The following is a 20,014-nucleotide window of genomic DNA, read 5'->3' as shown; positions in this document are numbered from 1 at the left end:
AGCAAATAACAAGCGTTAGGATTCTGGACACTGTGAGTCTTTTGCGGCTTAACCATCTGGGTATTCATATGCATGAATATTTCACTCGCTTTCTAAAGCAAACCCAAAGTCATTAAACTTGATCACCGCTGTACTTTGTACAATTTAAATTACTGACTTGATCAAAATCCGCTGTTAGTCATACAATTGTTCCTCCCTTGCGTGCGTCTTAATACCATTAAGAAATGGACCCCAGGGGATACAATGTATGTAAGCCGACAGATGGACTCGTGTATACTCACTCACAGTAAAGGAAACTTGATGCATTGCTCAAAATTTCTACAATTGGTATCAAAATTTTGATCAACAATATAATGGTTTAAGTCAAGTTGGGGTGATTTGGCAAAAATCAAATTAAGCTTCAACCGAGATTAGAGGCTGATAATTTCTTATATTCTGTGCTCTAATAGAACTATTTAATCATATCACAAAAATACTTGAATGTGTGTTATTAGACTTATGTGGACAACAATACCAATGACCGACTTATCGCCAGTCATAATATCGCTGAAATATAAAACTGTGATGGAAGGGCATTTTGGTCAATATGATTCTCTGCTCAAACTCAACAAAATTACAAAAATATGTACTGCTTTTGATAAAATCATTGAAAAATACAAAAAGATTGTCTATTTTTTTAATAGTTCGGATATTCTTCTGTAAATACATTCTTTAATTTTTTTAAATTTTCTCAAAATACCAAAAATATTTTCGTCTTCTTTATACAAAATATTTAAATAAATTTTTAAGTTAAGTTTCGAAAATCTGAAACAAGTTTAATGTATTTGGTTGTCGGAATATAAGGGTTTCTCGATAATTTACTTAATTAATTTATTTAATTTTCATTATTTAATTCCTTAATTTATTCATTTAATAATTTATTTTAAAATTAAATAAAAGAGTTTAATATTAAATAAAAGAGTTTAATTCGCTAAACTCCCATTCGTTATGTATGGATAACGAACTAGGTGATTCTTTAGCGAACTAGCTTCTGGTTCGCTAACCTAATTCGCTTCCGCACTCTGTAACGAATCATCCATTCGTTACGAATCATGACACGAATCATGACACGAATCATGTCTTGATTCGCTATCTTTAATTTAACGAATCACATTGTGATTCGCTAACATAAGGTAACGAATTGAGTTAGCGAATGGGCTAATTCGCTAACTTTAAATTAAACGAATCGTCTGATTCGTACAAGTTGTGCCTAGGGTTTCGTGCACTGCTATATAAGACAAGAAAACGAATAGTATTCCACTGTTCGTCTTCTTTCTTCATCTTTAAGAAACTATTCAAATTCTCTCTGATATTTTCGATCTTTAAGTTTGAATAATTCAAAGATTATTTTGAGTTTCTAAGGTATAACTGGTCTTAGCGATATCAATTTCGTCAAAAATTGGTCATGTTTTGACTGCTAAATTATGAAATTTTAGGGATTTAAGGGTTTTGAACCTTTGAAATTCTTTTTTGTGTATAGTTTATGTTATTAATTGTATGATTTTGATATCAGTATGATCGGAATCACTTTCCGATACCCTTGGAGGACTCTAATCAATATTTGATTATTGTTTGTTGGGTTAATTATTGTTGTGTGTTCTTGATGTTCACTGTTGGTTCGTTTGATTATTAGCACATTTGGGTATTGAGTCTCAATCTCTTTCACCTACATTCACTAGTGTGTTTCCGAGCTCAACGAGCTGATTATATTGTTGATTCGACGATAGTTATGGTCTAATTGAATCTGAGTTTAAGATGTTGACTATTGTTGTTCATGTTAATTTTGACCTTGACTTTGTGAAGTCAAAGAACAAGTCTTAATTTTGACCATTCGTTAGTCTTAGCGAATTGGAACTGTTTCGTGTCCAATTCGTTAAGATTTTACACGATCTAGCTTAGCGAATAATATGTTACACGAATCAGAGGTTGATTCGCTTAAGTATAACGAACTAGAGTTTAGTTCGTTAAATTTAATTAGTGATTCGCTAGGTCCAGTTCGTTAAGATATTTACTTGATAGCGAATCGCCTGATTCGTTATCTTTGTATAACGAATCAGTGTGATTCTTAACGAATGACATTAAAATAATAATAATAATAATAATAATAATTTAAATTGTTTAACTAATTTTAATATTCATTTAATTTAATTAAAGGATTTAAATCGTCTAATACGCGTAACTAGATTAATTACACATATCTTTTGATTATATATAGTGATATCTATTGTCATACTAGGTTTTTATTTATATAGTTAAACATGGCTGATCAAGAACAACAAAATCAACCACAACAGGAACAACCTCGTCAAGAACAACCACAACAACAAGATCAACGAACTGACATGATTTTATTACCGTCTGATAAGAAGCACAACATCTGTGCTTATGTTGATCACGACGTGACTGATTTGAGAACGCTCGAAGCTATGTTGACTTTCTTACGCCGTTCGAAGATACATTATGCAATCACTGCTAAACCTAAGGTGTATCTTAGTATAATCAGGCAGCTTTGGAACACGGCGATATATGTTGAAGAAAATAATTGGGTTCAAGCTACAATTAATCAGATCCCTATTACGATTGATGTTGAGGTCATTCGTCGTGTACTTCAATTTGACGATATTGATGATTACCCGAGTGAATTTGACAGGACGTTGGTAAGGGATTTATTTACACGATTAAATTATGGGGGTGATATTCGTCGGTCCATGTTGAACAAGAATGGTTTGTGTCCACCTTACAAGTATTTGCTGCATGTCTTGCTTCACTGTATGAGTGGACGTCGCGGTGGTTTCGATGAATGCAGACTAAGCTTGCAATCGGCATTTGTAGCTTTAATCCTGAACAAGCCCTTCAACTATTCAGAACTCATCTTTGATCATCTGAAAGAGCAAGTTCAGCAAACTCTACCGTCAAAGAAGTTCTTAATGTATCCTCGCTTTCTACAACTAATCATTCAGGATTTGATACCGAATTTGGTGATTGATCGTTCATTGGTGAACGATGTTCTTGATATGGAACATATGAAAGCGGAAACAGTGCATCGGATGTTGATTTATAGAAAAGACAAGCCACAGGACAAACGGAAGATTGGTCATATAATCAATCCGGATTATGTATGTCCTCCTAATGAGCGCTGGATCCATGATGATTCGGATTCCGAGCGTAAAGAGGGAGAAGGTGGGAACAATGATGGTGGAGATGATGATGGTAACAATGGTGATGGTAATGATGGAGCTGGTGAGCGAGCTCTGAAAGAACAACAAGAGGCAGTCGATGCTGCTCTAGCCGCCACCATGAAAGCTCAGCAAGAAAGAAAACGAAAGGGTAAAGCTATAGCTACTGGTGAGCCACCAAAGAAGCCCCGTGTGTCTGCTGGGGCTTGAGTGATTATTGGAACACCACCACCACGTCAAACAACTACTCAAAGCTCGGCAGTGCCGCTAACTACTAGCACTCCGATGCTTACTTTGACCACGACGATGGTGTCACATGAGAGGCTCGGTTTAATTCCTCAAATGGCGTTGACCGAGATACCGAGGCCTCCTGCTGTGCTGTCAACTGTTTCTTCCACCACTTCAATGAGACCTCCTCCACTGCCAACAACTACTCTTCCTCCACCTCCGCCTAGTGATGTCTCATTCATGAGAATCACTCGGCCTCAAGGACATGTTCAACCTGTTCATCCATCTGTATACAACTTGCCACCAGGTCGACAAACGGATATGCTGCTTAATCTGCTACATTTATATGAAAATCAAATGGCAGCTGACCGACAAACTCAAGAACGACTCATGGAGAATCAACGAAAGATGATGAGTTATATTTCTTTCTGTCAAAAGGAGACCAAGGCGTTACGTACGATTGTTGAGTCTCAGGGGGTGAAATTAAAAGAACAAGATGGGTTAATTTTACAATTAACTTGTAAAGAAGATGCCCTCAAGAAACTCAAAAATGATGATGATGATCCTGACGAGTCTGATGCAGGAGGTGAGCCTAAACAATCGAACGGTTTATCCTCTGGTGCTGATATTAGTGGCGCTGATGATTCGAACATGCGGATAATTTCATATCAAGATCCAATAGCTGCCAAGCCAATAGAAATGATTGAGGCTAACACGGTGATATTTATTGATGAATGTGGGATGGTTAGAAGTGTGGTGAACAGAGATGAGATACAGATCGGTGAGTTTGTGATTAGATCTTTGACAAGGGAGCAGATCTCGATTCTACTTGGGCTAAATGACGATCAGCTGACTGCATTAGAGACTGAGCCCGATGTCGAAGTGATCAATGAGGATGAAATGGAAGTTGATCCATTATTTATGAAAACAGATTTTATTTATGAGAATGAGGAGATTGAGATAGAGGATGTTACAGCTGAAGAGTACCCGGACTTGTATCAACACGCAAATGTTGATCAAGGTGCTCCGGTATTTCATGAAGACGTAATTAAAGAGACTGAGGATGATTTGGAGAAGATTGTGCAGTGAACTGTTCCTTCACTCAAAGAAGTGACTGATGATGACATTGAAAGATGGTTCAAACGCCAGAAAGTGGGTAAGATCATCAGTGCTTTTCGGTATGTAGATAAAGAAAGAAAGGATACCGCTGCTGCTTGGATTGAGGCAAATCAGATGACTACCTTCAAGACTGTTTCTAAGGTACATGGTGATATTGTCTCCTGGCTCTATGATTCAGACCTTAAAGTATGTATTGTTAAATGGGAAAAAGGTGTCCAATATTACGAGAGGATAATGGATGTTTTAACACTACCGCGTTGGGATGTACGCACCCTCGCGAGACGTCCATTTATCAATCGTGGGGGTAACCGAACTGCTGAGTGGTTTCATCAACACTTACTGTTCGAGGTCAATCATGGCTTCAAATTCTTCAAGCCCCAGGTCCCAAGACGTAAATGTACTGATGAGATTGATCCAAGGACCGGCTGGAAGAAACTTGTCTTGAAAGTGAAGCCACCAAAGACAATGAAAAGGGACCCTGTGAAGACAATGCCTCAAGATATTTATCTGTCTTTCAACCGTTGGTACTATGACAATCGTACTGGCGAGGCCGTTATTGTTCATGGTCAAGGACTACAGACTGAGCTCATCAAGATAATCGATCTGATGTGGTTGGTTAATTTATCAGAGACAGACAATGACGTGCTACACAGGAAGCAGATTTTGTTTGAACGCCAAGAAGATTACGACCTGACTATGCAATTCCAACGTGTCATTCGTGTATGCCATGAACATGGGATTCATAGTTGCAGAGATTGGCAGACAAAGCGTTTCAAATAAGTTAAAGACAAAGAGCTCAAGACGAGGGAGTGTCTGTTAGTGCACGGTTTTGCGTCTAGAGTCTTTGTATTAATCATTTATGTTTATTTGATATTTAAATGTAATATTTAATGTTTATATTTATCTAATTCGTTAAAGTTATGTCTAGTTCGCTAGGAATGTTAGCGAACTAAGACTAGTTTGTTAAGATTGAGTCTAGTTCGCTAGGGATGTTAGCGAACTAGGACATTATAATGTATTCCCTCCTGATTCGTTAGGGGATGTTAACGAATCAGGGGGTGGTTCGTTAAGTTAAATTATGTAACGAAGGGGAAGCTGGTTCGCTAGGGGATGTTAGCGAACCAGGTCACCTTCTATATAAAGTGAACCACTGTTCACTTGTAAGGGGGTTGAAGTTTTTGAGAGAATTAAGATTATTCAGAAAAGTCTAAAGTATTTTCTCTCTCTCAAGCTTCACGTTAAACTTATTGATAATATATACACATACGTAGAACACCGAATCAAGTGGTATTGATTATGAGATCGATCTATATTATTATAACTGACAGATCTGAGATCTGTGTTAATAACTATTGACTGTTGGTTATTGTTAAAGTACGAGATCAAACACCCTCGTCTTGAGCTCTTTGTCTTTAGGTTACTTGAAGCGCTTGGATTGCCAGTCTCTTCAACTATGAATTCCATTTTCATGAAAAACACGCACGACGCGTTGAAATTGCATAGCCATGTCGTAGTCTTCATTGCGCTCAATCAGAATCTGTTTCCTGTGTTGCACGTCATTGTCGGTCTCTGATAAATTAACTAACCACATTGGGTCGATTATCTTGATCAGTTCAGTCTTCAGTCCTTTACCAAGGACAATGACGGCCTCGCCAGTACGATTGTCATAATACCAGCGGTTTAATGAAAGATGCATCTGTTGGGGCATCGTCTTCACCGGTACCCGCTTCATCGTCTTCGGCGGCTTTACCTTAAGGACAAGTTTCCTCCAGCCAGTACTTGGATCAATCTCGTCAATACGTTTGCGTCTCGGGACCTGGGGTTTGAAGAACTTGAAGCCATGATTGACCTCGAATAGTAAGTGTTGATAAAACCACTCAGCTGTCCAGTAGCGACCACGATTGATGAATGGACGACGCGCGAGGGTACGAACATCCCACCGCGGTAATGTCAGAACGTCCCTTATCGTTTCGTAGTACTGGATCCCCTTCTCCCATTTAACTATACATACTTTAAGTTCAGGATCATAAAGCCATGAGACAATATCACCATGTACCTTGGATACCGTCTTAAAGGTGGTTACCTGGTTTGCTTTAACCCAAGCTGCAGCTATGTCTTTCCGTTCCTGATCAACAAAACGATACGCCTTGAAAATCTTACCCCACTGCTTTGTAGTTGAATCACTTAGCAATATCAGCATCAGTTGGGTTCTCAATTGATCTGAACCGAGTGTCCACAACCTTCTTTTCCTTAGACGTCTTTTCCAAATCATCTTTAGCCGCTTTAACCGTTTGTTCATCAAACACTGGAGCACCTTGATCAACGTTTGTGTGTTGAAACAAATTCGGATACTCCTCAGCAGTGACATTTTCCATCTCAACATCCTCGTCTTCATAAATGAAATCCATATTCATCTGAATAGACGGATCATCTTCTAAACCTTCCGCATTCACTACTTCGACATCAGGCTCAGTCTCTAACACGGTCAACTGTTCGTCATTCAACCCAAGCAGTATGGAAATCTGCTCCCGTGTCAGAGACCTATCAACAAACTCACCCACCTCGATCTCATCCCTATTCACCATACTCTTCACAACTCCCGAACCATCCATTAATATCACAGTGTTGGCTTCAATCATTTCAATTGGCTTAGCAGCAGTTGGATCCTGATACACAATAATCTGTTTCCCCGAGTCATCACCGCTAACCAGCACCGGAAGATGAGCCGTGCGATTGTTTAGGCTCACCTCCTGCACCAGACTCATCAGGATCTTGATCATCATTTTTGAGTTTCTTTAGGGCATCTTCTTTGCAAGTCAACTGCAAAATTAACTCTTCTTGTTCCTTCATTTTCACCCCCTGAGACTCAACAATCGCCCGCAACGCTTTAGTCTCCTTCTGACAAAATGAGATATAACTCATCATCCGTCTTTGATTCTCCATAATACGTTCTTGATTCTGACGGTCAGCTGCCATTTGGTTTTCATAAAGGTGTAGAAGATTCAACAACATCTCGGCCTGACGGTTTGGTGGCAAGTTGTATAGTGATGGATGAACAGGTTGGATCGGTCCTTGAGGCCGAGTGATTCTTATAAAAGAGACATCACTAGGAGGAGGAGGAGTAGGAGGACGAGGAGGAGGATGAGGCCTCATAGATGGTGGTGAAGGGACAGTAGATAATGTCGCAGGAGGCCTTGGTATTTCAGATAACGCCATTTGCGGAATTAAACCAAGTCTTTCATGGGACACCAACGTCGTCGTCAATGTAAGCATCGGAGGGCTAGTAGTAGGCGGCACTACCGAGCGTTGAGGCATTGATTGACGAGGTGGTGGTACACCAATAACTACCCCAGCCCCGGCTGACACACGTAGTTCTTAGATGGCTATCCAGTTGCCACCGCTTTCCCTTTTCTCTTTCGTTCTTGTTGAGCTGCAATGGTGGCAGCTGATGCAGCATTTACTGCCTCTTGTTGCTCTTGAAAGGCAGCATCACCAGCTCCACCATCACCATCATTACCATCATCATCGTTCCCACCTTCTCCCCCTTTACGCTCGGAATCCGAGTCGTCGTGGATCCAGCCTCATCAGGAGGACATACATAATTTGAATTAATTATATGACCAATCATTCTTTTATCCTTTGGCTTCTCCTTTCTATAAACCAACATCCTATGTATGGTATCAGCTTTCATGTGTTCCATAGGAAGCACATCATTCACCTGAGTTTGATCATGAATTAAGTCTTGAATGATCAGCTGTAGAAATCGAGGATACATTAAGAATTTCTTCTTTTGAAGTGTTTGCCGAACTTGTTCTTTCAGATGATCAAATACAAGGTCGGAGTAGTTGAATGGCTTATTGAGGATAAGAGAAACGAAAGCTGATTGCACACTGCTTCTACATTCGTCAAATCCACCACGACGACCACTCATACAATGAATTAAAACATGAAGAATATACTTGTATGGTGGGCATAAACCATTCTTGTTCAACATAGACTTATCAATATCACCACCATAACGTAGGTGAGTAAACAAACCCTTGATCAACTGCTTGTCAAATTCACTCGGGTTATCATCATTTTCACCAAATTGAAGCACACGGCGAATCACTCCCACATCAATTGTAATAGCAGTTTGATTAATCGTGGCTCTAATATGATTCTCTGCCTCAACAACATCAACAGTATCCCAAAACTGCCTAATAATACTTAGATACACTTTAGGCTGAGCAGTGATTGCATAACGTATCACTGAGCGTCTTAGGAATGCTAACATGTCTCTGAACACATCAACGTCAGCAATATCTTGATCAATATAAGCACAGATGTTGTGTTTTATGTCAAAAGGTAATAAAATAACTTCTTCCTGTTGTGCTTGAGGTGGTTGCTCTTGTGGTGGTTGTTTTTGTTGTCCTTGGTCTGCAATCGGTGGATCTTGATTTACTTGATCAGCCATGTTTACTGAATAGAGTTTAAAACAGGTATGAGTAATATGAAGAAATAATACGGTATGTCGTGTGTAATTAATGTATTTATGCGTTTAGACGGTTGAAATACTTTATTTAATTTAAAAAGGAATTTAAAAGATAATTTAATTAAATAATTAAATATAAGTGTCATTCGTGTGATTGTCACTATGATTCGTTACTATCCAGTAACGAATCAAGCGAGTCGCTATCATGTAAATAGGTTAACGAAAGAGACGCAGCGAATCAACTATAAGAGTTTAACGAACTGAAGTCTAGTTCGTTACATATTTGGCGAATCCATATTTGATTCTTTAAGAAACTGATTCGTTGAGCTAGTTCATGTATTTCCTTAACGAATTGGACAATGAGCAGTTCCAATTCGCTAGAGATAATGAATGGTAAATAATTTAGACTTAATCTTTGACCCGCATAGTCAAAGTCAAAATTAATAAGAACACTGACGGTCAACTGGACAAACACCAGATTCAATTCGCTCATGCTAATCGTTGAGTAATCAAAACTACAGATTTGTCCAACTTGTAATCTCAATCCGAAGCTCATGGTGCTAAGATTGAGGCTAAACACCATAACCTAAATAAGAAGACTCAGAAAATAAACAGAGTCTAAAACTCGGAAACAATAAACATTCAATCGACCCGGCAAACGATAAACAATCATGGATAAAGTCTACCAAGGGTATCGGAATCGCATTCCGATCACATTGAATCATAAATAAGCTACATTAACAGAGTATATCATAAATAAATAAGGGTTTTGAACTCGGAAAACCCTTAGAACACAAAAACCCATAATTAGTCTACTAATACACCGACATTTTGACGAAAATCACATTGCTGTGATCGTTTATACCTTAGTAAAACAATGATATTCGTGAAAAATCGATATATGAAGGTCGAAAATCAGAGAAAAATTTTGAAAAATGTGACTTTAGGTTGAAGAAAGACAGTGAATAGTGACAGGACGATTCGTTTCTTTGTCTTATATAGCCGTACACATTACCCAAGGTACTCTCTGTACGAATCAAGCGATTCGTTTGAATTTTAAGTAACGAATTAGGCAATTCGTCATTTCAATTCGTTACGTCGGAGTAGCAAACAAGACATAAGTCGTGTCTTGATTCGTTAAATATGTATAACGAAATAGAAGTGATTCGTTACAGAGTGCGGAAGCGAATTAGGTGAGCGAACTAGAAATTAGTTCGCTAAAGAATCACCTAGTTCGTTATCCATACTTAATGAAGTAACTTATAACGAATTAAAACTTTATTTAATTTTAACATAAATTATTAAATTAATTAAATGAATAATTAATTAAATAAAAATCAATAAAAATAAACTTTAAATTTAAAGAATATTACTGAGAACATTTCATCCCGTTAATTGAATAATTGAAAAACGTTTCACTTTTACGAAACATAACTTAAAGTCATAAAATAATATGTAAAGTAAAAAGAATAAAATATTTTAGTATTTTGTAAAAAATTAAAGAATGTATTTACAAAGAAGCATCCGAACATAAAAAAATGGACAATCTTTTTGAGTTTTTCTATGATTTATCAAAAGCAGTACATATTTTTGTGTTTTTGTTGAGTTTGAGCAGAAAATCATATTGACCAAAATGCCCTTCCATCACAGTTTTATATTTCAGCGATATTAGGACTGCGTTAACTCGGTCATTGATATTGTTGCCCACTTAAATCTTATAACAAACCTTCAAGTATTTTTGTGATATGATTTTTGGTTCAATTAGCGCACAAAATATATGAAACTATCAGCCCCTAATCTCGATTCAAGCTTAATTTGATTTTTGCCAAATCACCCCAACTTAACTTAAACCATTATAATGTTGATCAAAATTTTGATACCAATTGTGAAATTTTTGAGCAATGCATTAAGTTTCCTTTACTGCTAGTGAGTATGCACGAGTCCATTTGTTGGCTTACATACATTGTATCCCCTGGGGTCTGTTTTTATTGGTATTGAGACGCACGCAAGGGAGGAACAATTTGTATGACTAACAGCGGATTTTGATCAAGTCAGTAATTTGGATTGTACGAAGTACAGCAGTGATCAAGTTTAGTGACTTTGGGTTTGCTCTAGAAAGCGAGTAAAATATTCATGCTTATGAATACCCAGATGATTAAGCCGCATAAAGACTCACATTGTCCAGAATCCTAACGCTTGTTATTTTCTTTATTATATTTTTGGGCGATCAACAACTATAAGGTTTGAGTATGACCGGTTATTACATTTCTGCCATCTTCACCGAGACTTTTGCTAGAGACTAACACCTCTTTCAATTTGGCTTTTCTTTAAGTTTATATCACTTACTTTACTCTAACAGCTTGTTTAAGACCTATCAATGCAACAATGATTAAGCACACCTTTTGAGCTTATTTCTTTCTGGATTTGGGGTCAAATAATCAATGTACTATCATTTTCTCTTTTTGCTTCAAAAACTCAAAATTTTGATGAACATAAAACAAAATGAATTTAATTGCCCCAGTTAATTTAAGTTCATAAACTAATGGCTATCCTATCCATCTACAAGTAGATAACAGGACCAATACATGCAAGCATGCTTCACAAACTTAAATAACTGACTAAATTTTCAGCTAAAAATAAAGTAGAAAGCTTAACGAACACCCCAAGTACTTTCCATTTGTCAAGTGAATGGCTATCCCGAATATTTACAAGAAATTATCAGGACCAAAGATATACGAGTATATGTCCTTCAAAATAGAAGCAAATGACATAATTTTCAGCGATCATAAGCAAAAATCTTTTTGGTTTTTCTCTTTACATACTAAAACACAATCTTTTTGTCTTTTCGGATTTTTCTTTACAAAACGAGAAATTCACATTCTTTTTGATTTATTCAAAATTTTCTGTACAAACAGAAATCACAATCTTTTTGGTATTTTCTAATATTAAAATATTTTTGGTTTTTCAAATATTAAAATAAAACAAGAAAGAATACAATCTTTTTGATTTTTCAAAGTTTTCTAATGTTTTTGGGTTTTATCTATACAAACTAAAAGCACAATATTTTTGTATTTTCGAAGATTCACCCCCTAAAACCTAAAAAACAAGATAAAAGTTAAACTAGAACAAACTAAAATAAAGATAATTATTCTAATTTTAAGATCTCAGCAAAAGTCTTCAATCCATTTAAACCAAGCAGAAAGTTAAAACGTGTTTTATCAAAGGCATTGGTAAATAGATCGGCCTTTTGAAAATCAGTATGTACTTTCTCAAGATCAATTAATTTCTTTTCATAACAGTCCCGTATAAAATGAAATCGAATTTCGATATGTTTCGTTTTAGAATGTTGTATGGGATTCTTGGTGATACTAATAGCAGCAGAATTATCAATCAAGATGGAAGTAGTAAGAAACTTCAAACCGTAGTCACGAAGATGTTGTTGTATCCACAAAACCTGGGAACATCAACTCGAGGCTGCAACATACTCAGATTTGGCGGTTGAAGTGGAGACCGTTGTCTGCTTCTTACACTGCCAGGAAACAAGTCAGCTTCCTAAGAATTGACATCCCGCTGTAGTAGACTTGAAATTGATCCTGCATCCTCCATAGTCTGAGTCTGAGTAAGCGGTAAGATCAAAAGTATCATCTTTGGGGTACCATAACCCGATGTCAGGATGTCCCCTCAGATATTGAAGAATACGCTTGACTGCTGCCAGGTGAGTCACTCGGGGACTAGCTTGGTACCTAGAACATAAACAAATAGCAAACATTATATCGGGTCGAGAAGCAGTTAAATACATTAAAGAACCAATCATAGCACGATAGAGGGTCGGGTCAACGGTATCCTCCAATTCATCCGGTGATAAATTGTGACCCACAGGAAGAGGAGTAGAAGGGATTTTTCCGGCGGAAATCTTGAATCGGCTCAAGACGTCGTACACATATTTTATCTGATGAATGAAGATTCCCTTCGCAGACTGATGAACCTGCAACCCTATAAAGAAATTCATCTCTCCCATCGAACTCATCTCGAACTTGGTTTGTATAGACTTCTCGAACTCCTTACACAACGTGTCGTTTGTAGACCCAAATATTATGTCATCAACATGAATCTGAACGAGCAGAAGATCATCACCAATATTCTTGTAAAACAAAGTGCTGTCGACAGTTCCACGTTTGAAACCATTATCAGTGTTATATATGTATATGTATTATCAGTATATGTATATCAATAGTTACCTTAGATTAAGTGTTATATATGTATATGTATTATCAGTATATGTATATCAATAGTTCGTATAATATTAGGATGAAGATCGAGAGAGGATTTGGACAGGGTTTCGTTAATTAACTCTCAAAACTTAACTTAAGCGTGAACAGGGTTCACGTATAAATAGAAGACGAACCAAGTTCGATAACATCCCCTAACGAACTAGAGTTCGCTTCGTTACATACATTTAAACAAAATAAACTAAACGAATCACCCCCTGATTCGTTAACATCCCCTAATGAACTAGACATTACATATAACGAACTAGACAATAATTTAATTGTTTATTACATTAAACATAAAACAAAAACGTTAACGATAATTACAAAGACTCAAGACGCAAAACCGTGCACTAACACTCATGGAGTTGGTGTCTTGACAAAAATGGATTCTTTAGCTCTAGATCTTGCAGGGCAGAGTTACAAAAGAAAATGGGTTCAGATTTGGTCTTTGCACTTGATTAGAACAACTGCATTCCATTGAAGTTAAATCTCTTTGGATGGAAGGCGGATATGGGAAGAATAGCAACCTCGGATGAGCTTAGTAAAAGAGGGGCTTTCGATGTAACTGAGCGATGCCTATTATGTGAAGAAACACTCAAGTCGGTAGAACATCTACTAATTTCGTGCTACATAGCCATGGTTATATGATAATTTATTAGTAATTGGTGTGGTATACCGCCGTTTTATCTGTTTGAGGTAAGAGATTTGCTTAAGATACATCTCAATGTAAATGGCCAAAGGATAAACAAAGGGTTACCCAATCAATAATTCCCACGACATGTTGGTGGTTATGGAAGACAAGGAATGAAACTTTATTAAAAAAAACAAGGGTGTCGATCACAAGAATCAAGGAAGATGTAAGGAGATTAACGTTTCTTTGGGTGAAGAATAGGGAGAAATTGGTAGAGGTAGATTGGGATAAATGGGTTTCCTTTGCATTTTGAAAAATTGATTGTGGTACATTGTAATTGATTGTAGTTTTAAGTATTGTTTTTGTTCTAGTAACTTGCTAGTCCATTTAATAAAATTGATTGTTAAAAAAAAGACTGCACTGATATCATTTTTATTTGTCATTCAAAGAGAATAATCTACTATTTCAATGTCTTTTCGTTTTTCCATTTTCTAGTTTTTATTGTGTTATAAAATCACATAAAAATAAGAAGTGTATCATGGAAATTTTAACAAATTCATCACTTGTGGCTTAGTGGTAGGAATGTTTGGGCCAAGTTTGACACATATTTGTGTCATTTTTGATGAATTATGGCAATGAAGGATTTGTACTAAACCTTGTGAGGTTGTTAATTCAAACCCTAAGCTCACCCGGATTTTCGTCTCACCGTGTGTTACGCCAGAGAGTTCTGCTCTTGTGACAGCACAACTATTGTCAAATGGCAGTGGCAGCTGGCTGTATGCTTTTCCAGAGGAGCGCCGAACCAAACTCTAAACCCAGTGTGGGCTTGGTTAAGACAACATAGTCTGACCAGAGTGGCAACGGGGCTCTCCAATATGAGGAGTGCGATGGCCTAAAATACAAAAATTCGGCGTTCTACAAAAAAAGGAAATGTTAACAAACTAACTATTGTATACTTGATGTACACGAGTATAACCACACCTGACAGTATTAGGTACGGTTTTACAATCGAATTATGAATCTAAAGTTATGAATCTCCATTCCAAACTTGCTATCCTTGTGAGAAAGAAACAATTATGAAATATGAAGGAAATATTGCTGAGGAACACATTAGACAAACTTCTTAAAACCTTAATAGGTATATTTTTTAGAGATGGAAGGAATGCTAATAAAAACAATTTTACTTTTTCTAACGTACGTTATTTTATAAAAATTTAAAGGTCACTAAACTGTATGTTCTCTACGCAAACTCAAATTTGAAATGGTTTTTTTTTCCTGTCTTGCACAAATACAAATTTTATTAAAACCTCGGTTATATTTTAAACTTAAAGTTCAACAATAAAATCGATTTATTAAACAAGCTCAAATTTGAGATTAATCGAGAGAATCTCAGCTTTAGGCACCTTTGTTACCACACTTTAAAAGAAAAATTACATTACTTATCAAAGTTGTGCGGATGAAAGCACACAAAGCGACATCGATCAACAAAGTCATACAAAATTGATGTAATGGCAGGTGGCGACAAATAATCGTCCGCATAGTCTACCTAACTAATGATGCAACGGGTGTGGATGGTGCTCTAATAGCACGAAAATTTATCAAACAGTAGCAACAACGGCTAAGTCTTAACTCTTAACAATCTAAACTATAAAGAAAAGGGAAATTATGACACGATGAAAAGGGGCCTTAAGAGTTAAGGAAATAAACAAATAAAAGTAAATCTCACGTGTTATTCTAAAAAATATTGAGTCATTAATTAAATACAAATAAAATACTCCAGTTAAATATGAAACCATAAAAGAAGGGTCCTACTAGAGACACCCATCCAATCCGCCACGGATAGGGCTATCCGCCAGGGATCACATGTGGTTTGTCTTATTATGCATGTACCCTATCCGCCACGGATAGGGCTATCCGCCATAGACCTCGTATACGTCAACCTCGGACTATCAAATCAGTCTAACATCGTACCCAATCCGCCACGGATTGGGCGATCCGCCCCGGATTAAGTCAATAATTGAATTTGAAGGCTCCCGTCTCCCTTTATCTATATATTATGCATGTCCCCACTTTGTGTAAAATTAAAAACAAGTATCTAACTAAATATTTGTTAAAATATGCAAGATAATGTCGTTGTATGATATTTTGTTTGGTGACGGGAACGACGACCAGTCGGGCTACACATATAACGATCAGCCGGAGCAGTCGGGCTTGCCAGATTTGAATGAACTTCCAGACTCGAACCATGAGCCGTGCTATGCAAATATCGAGCAGTACGACTTACCAAATCCTGACCAGGTTATTTTGTATATTTATATAGTACAATAGCGCGCTAGTTATTTTTAAACATTATACGTTGCCATTATATTTTAACAGGGGAATATCATATACGGTAGTCACCCTTCCTGGCCGGAGGAAAATAGGACATCGCCTAATACATACGATGCCAGACCCGAACAACCTTATGGTCAGTCTTCGCAGTAGTTACATGTAGACGGTCCGTATTACGACCAGTCATGAGCAACGTCGTTGATGGCATTCAAGAGGCTCACGGCGAAGGAGGCGATAATTATGATGATGTTGATGATGATGATGATGATGATAATGATGATGATGATCATCATCATCATCATGTTGATGAAGATGATGATGATGGTGGTGATCGTTACATACGCCAGGCGACATTTTCCTATGTAACTGATAATGTATGACCTATGTTTTTTTTAACTTATTATTATTCTTTTTCAACACGTTACTAAATATTACTTTATTTTCACTTCTTGATATCAGTATTTTAATTCTCTTGATGAGTTGGTGGATTGGGTTAAGTAGACTGGACGGGAGCATGGTTGTGTTATTTCTGTTCAACGTTCAAGGAACAAAAGTGTTGAACTTGTATGCAATCGAGGAGGGAAACCAAAACTCAAGGCCAGGGTGAGGCATACCGGGAGTATTAAAAGGGGTTGTCCATTTAAACTTGTCGGGAGGTACAACGCATCAGGTGATTATTAGAAGCTAGAGGTTGTCAATGAGACGCACAACCACAATCCCGTTGTGTTTGAGGAGGGGCACCCGGCCCTAAGGAAACTGACCGACGAGGAAATTGATATGGTTACGACGTTACATAGGCAGGATCTAAGGCCTACTCAAATTAAGACAACCATAAAGGAACGCTTTCCCGGTAAGAAATGTATTACTAGGGACATATACAACGTCGTGAGGTTTGTTTATGACCAAGATAAAATTGGTGAGACCCCATGCAAGTATTTTTTGTAAGAATATTATTATTTTGTAAAACTATTTTTAATATATATAATTTTGTAAGACTATTTTTAATATATATTATTAGGTTTTATTATATTATTATATTATATTATTTTTATTATTATTCTTATATTTAAGAAGAATATTTTGTAATATTTATTAATTTTTTTGTTAAACCCAACGTAGGTACTTGAAAACTTTCTTCATACCCATGGCTTTACCTTTTACACATGGGCAAATCCTTCCATCAACAGGACGGAAAATGTTTCCTTTTGTCATGAGAAGTCGCATACCATGTGGCGTCCGTTCCCAGATTTGTTGTTGATTGGCATGACGTATAACACCAACATGTACAAGTGGCCATTTGTTCAGCTTGTTGGTGTGACGTCGACATCAAATGTCACACCCCAACCTACGGCGGAAATGCAGGGGCGTGAGCTGATTGCTCACAACTTTTCAAAGGTTACTAATTTGCATTATTAAAAATGTCAATATCTATTAAATTTTATTAAATAGTCAAGTACATCAAACTCATAAGTAAACAAGTAAAATAAACATCCAAATTCAATTCTTGTATCTTCTTCTCTAACATGCATCCTAAGTTGCTTCAAACAATCTTGATAATCACGTCACACGATAACCTGCATATGCGTTGGAAATAGAATAGTTTTGTCAATACAAGGTTGAGTGAGAACAACACCAGTTTAAAGTATAAATTGTAACATCCTGAATATTTTAATATTAAATAAAGAAAGTTACGTTTAGTGATCGCGCGTTAATATTTAATCGGTATTAAATAAAGGAAGATAAATGGACCTAGATTAAACAAAATGGATTAAGATGGTGTATAGGCCTAGAGTCCATGGGCTTTAAGAGATATAAATATTCTCTTAAACCATTCTAAAACCCTAACTCTCATTTTCATCTTCCATAATCTCTACACACACGAAAGAACACGCACCTCCATTACCATATATAAACGCGAGAAAGAAAGGAGATCCGAGACCAAAATCAAGTCAAATATTAGTAGATCTTCAATAAAAAGCTAGATAAGATAACCAAGAAAATCGCGACCACACCAAACACCTAAAGGTATGTCTTTTACCTTTAAAGTTTACGTTTTTTGAGACCGGTTAGTCTTGAAACTTGAATCTAGAATAGATCGGACATAAACGAACCTTAAAGTAACAAACTTGACGTTTAAAAAGAATGAAACGAACCCGTAAGACGAACGGCTCGTTAAAAAGAAACCTAAGATCTAGTTTTGAACGTTTAAGGTTTAAAGGTCCAAACTTTATGAATTTTCGGGTCACGTTTTATCCAAAAATGGCAATGGGAACGTGGCGGGATTGGATAATATCATACTAAAGGGGTTGCAAGATTGGGACATAAACGATTAACAGGTCTAAGACCCAACCTGCAACCCTCGTGTTGTCCAAAACCCATCCGCCCAGCCCAACCCAACCATAAAGAACCATCAGGTTATCAATTGCATTGCAGCCAAGCATACCACAGTCTTACACAACAGAGATCGATTACATTGAAGAATCGCTTAGATCAAAAACCCAATTACTCCTAGGTTCGATTACACGTCACCCGATCACTTTAAGCAGCCCAACAGTGGTCGAGTACATTACAGCTGAGCACTAGTATTAAAAGCTAAAGTTAATCTGCTGAATAACTCGCTTACAATTGATCTTATCACATACCTGTAAGTCGCTTACAAAGAAGCTATTTGATCCCTTAAGACTTGATTACAAGTGGGCATCGATTACATGTGATAAATCTCATACACTTGCTAAGTCGTTTACATTGAAGTTCGATTGCAATAACTCGCTTACATTGAAGTTCGATTACACCCAAATTCGATTATAATCAGTGTCCTGCCCTAAATCGCAAGCTCTGTGACTCGAATACAAATTGGATCGCTTACTATACAATCGATTACGAGGTCACAATCGCTTACAATGGGAGCCGATTACAATCTATGTAATCGGTTAACATCAATTTGATTACATTGTAATCGAGTCACATGAGCTCGATTACAATGCCCTTAGGCCAATTACACTGAAACTCGATTACAAAACGAGCTCGTATACAAAACTTAGTCAATTACCCTTTGCCGCTTACAAATGATAAAAACTGATTACTTGGACTTAAAAGCAATGAGCTGAAAAACAATGGGCTGAAACAATGGCCCAGTTGCGGGCTCTTGGGCCCATATTAGCCGAACACTTGTTTTGGGCTTCGCCCAGGCTTTAATAAACCATAAAACAGATTCTATTAGTCCCGTTAGCGAAGCCCGGTAAAAATAATGAACCAATATAACTTAGTTAGCCCCGGTTAACACCGTTAATCAAGTTAGATAGTTGAACCCGAGTGTTTATACATGTAAAGGCATGATCGTTTACATTTACACATAAGGTTATACATGGAAATCCACATGCATAAGGTAACCCGTGTGACGTATACATACACATATACGTTTATATATATACCCATAAACACACCTGACGGAATACATGGAAGGACGAGAGCTCAATAAAGACAGAAAGAAAATTAAATAATTAAAGTCGTATACCTTAGGGTTATATAAAATAATCCAAGTATAATGTAATCTAATACAATGCTCATAGATTACTCCATACTAAGCACAAATGTTGATACGTGTAACTTATATACAGTTAGCAGTGCTCAACTAAATAAAGGAATTACCATTAACGGAGAAAGAAACAGGATCCAGGTGAGTTTCTAGCCCCATTTTTGTGTTATGTTTTCGGGGCTGTGTGCATACTCGATGTGACTTGTTAAT

General features: G+C 36.9%; 1 pseudogene; it reads right to left on the bottom strand.

The window, feature by feature from the left end:
• The window catches only part of LOC143592243 (protochlorophyllide reductase-like), a 50,303-nt pseudogene extending 41,285 nt beyond the window's left edge, over positions 1-9,018 (bottom strand).
• Between the last annotated feature and the right edge of the window lie 10,996 nt (positions 9,019-20,014).

This window comes from Bidens hawaiensis, unplaced genomic scaffold (assembly GCF_021521415.1).
Source record: "Bidens hawaiensis isolate Kalapana, Puna unplaced genomic scaffold, B.hawaiensis_p1.1 tig00040628_1, whole genome shotgun sequence".
Classification (NCBI taxonomy): Eukaryota; Viridiplantae; Streptophyta; class Magnoliopsida; order Asterales; family Asteraceae; genus Bidens; species Bidens hawaiensis.
Note: the sequence above shows the minus strand (reverse complement) of the source record. Positions and strands in the feature narration are given on the sequence as shown.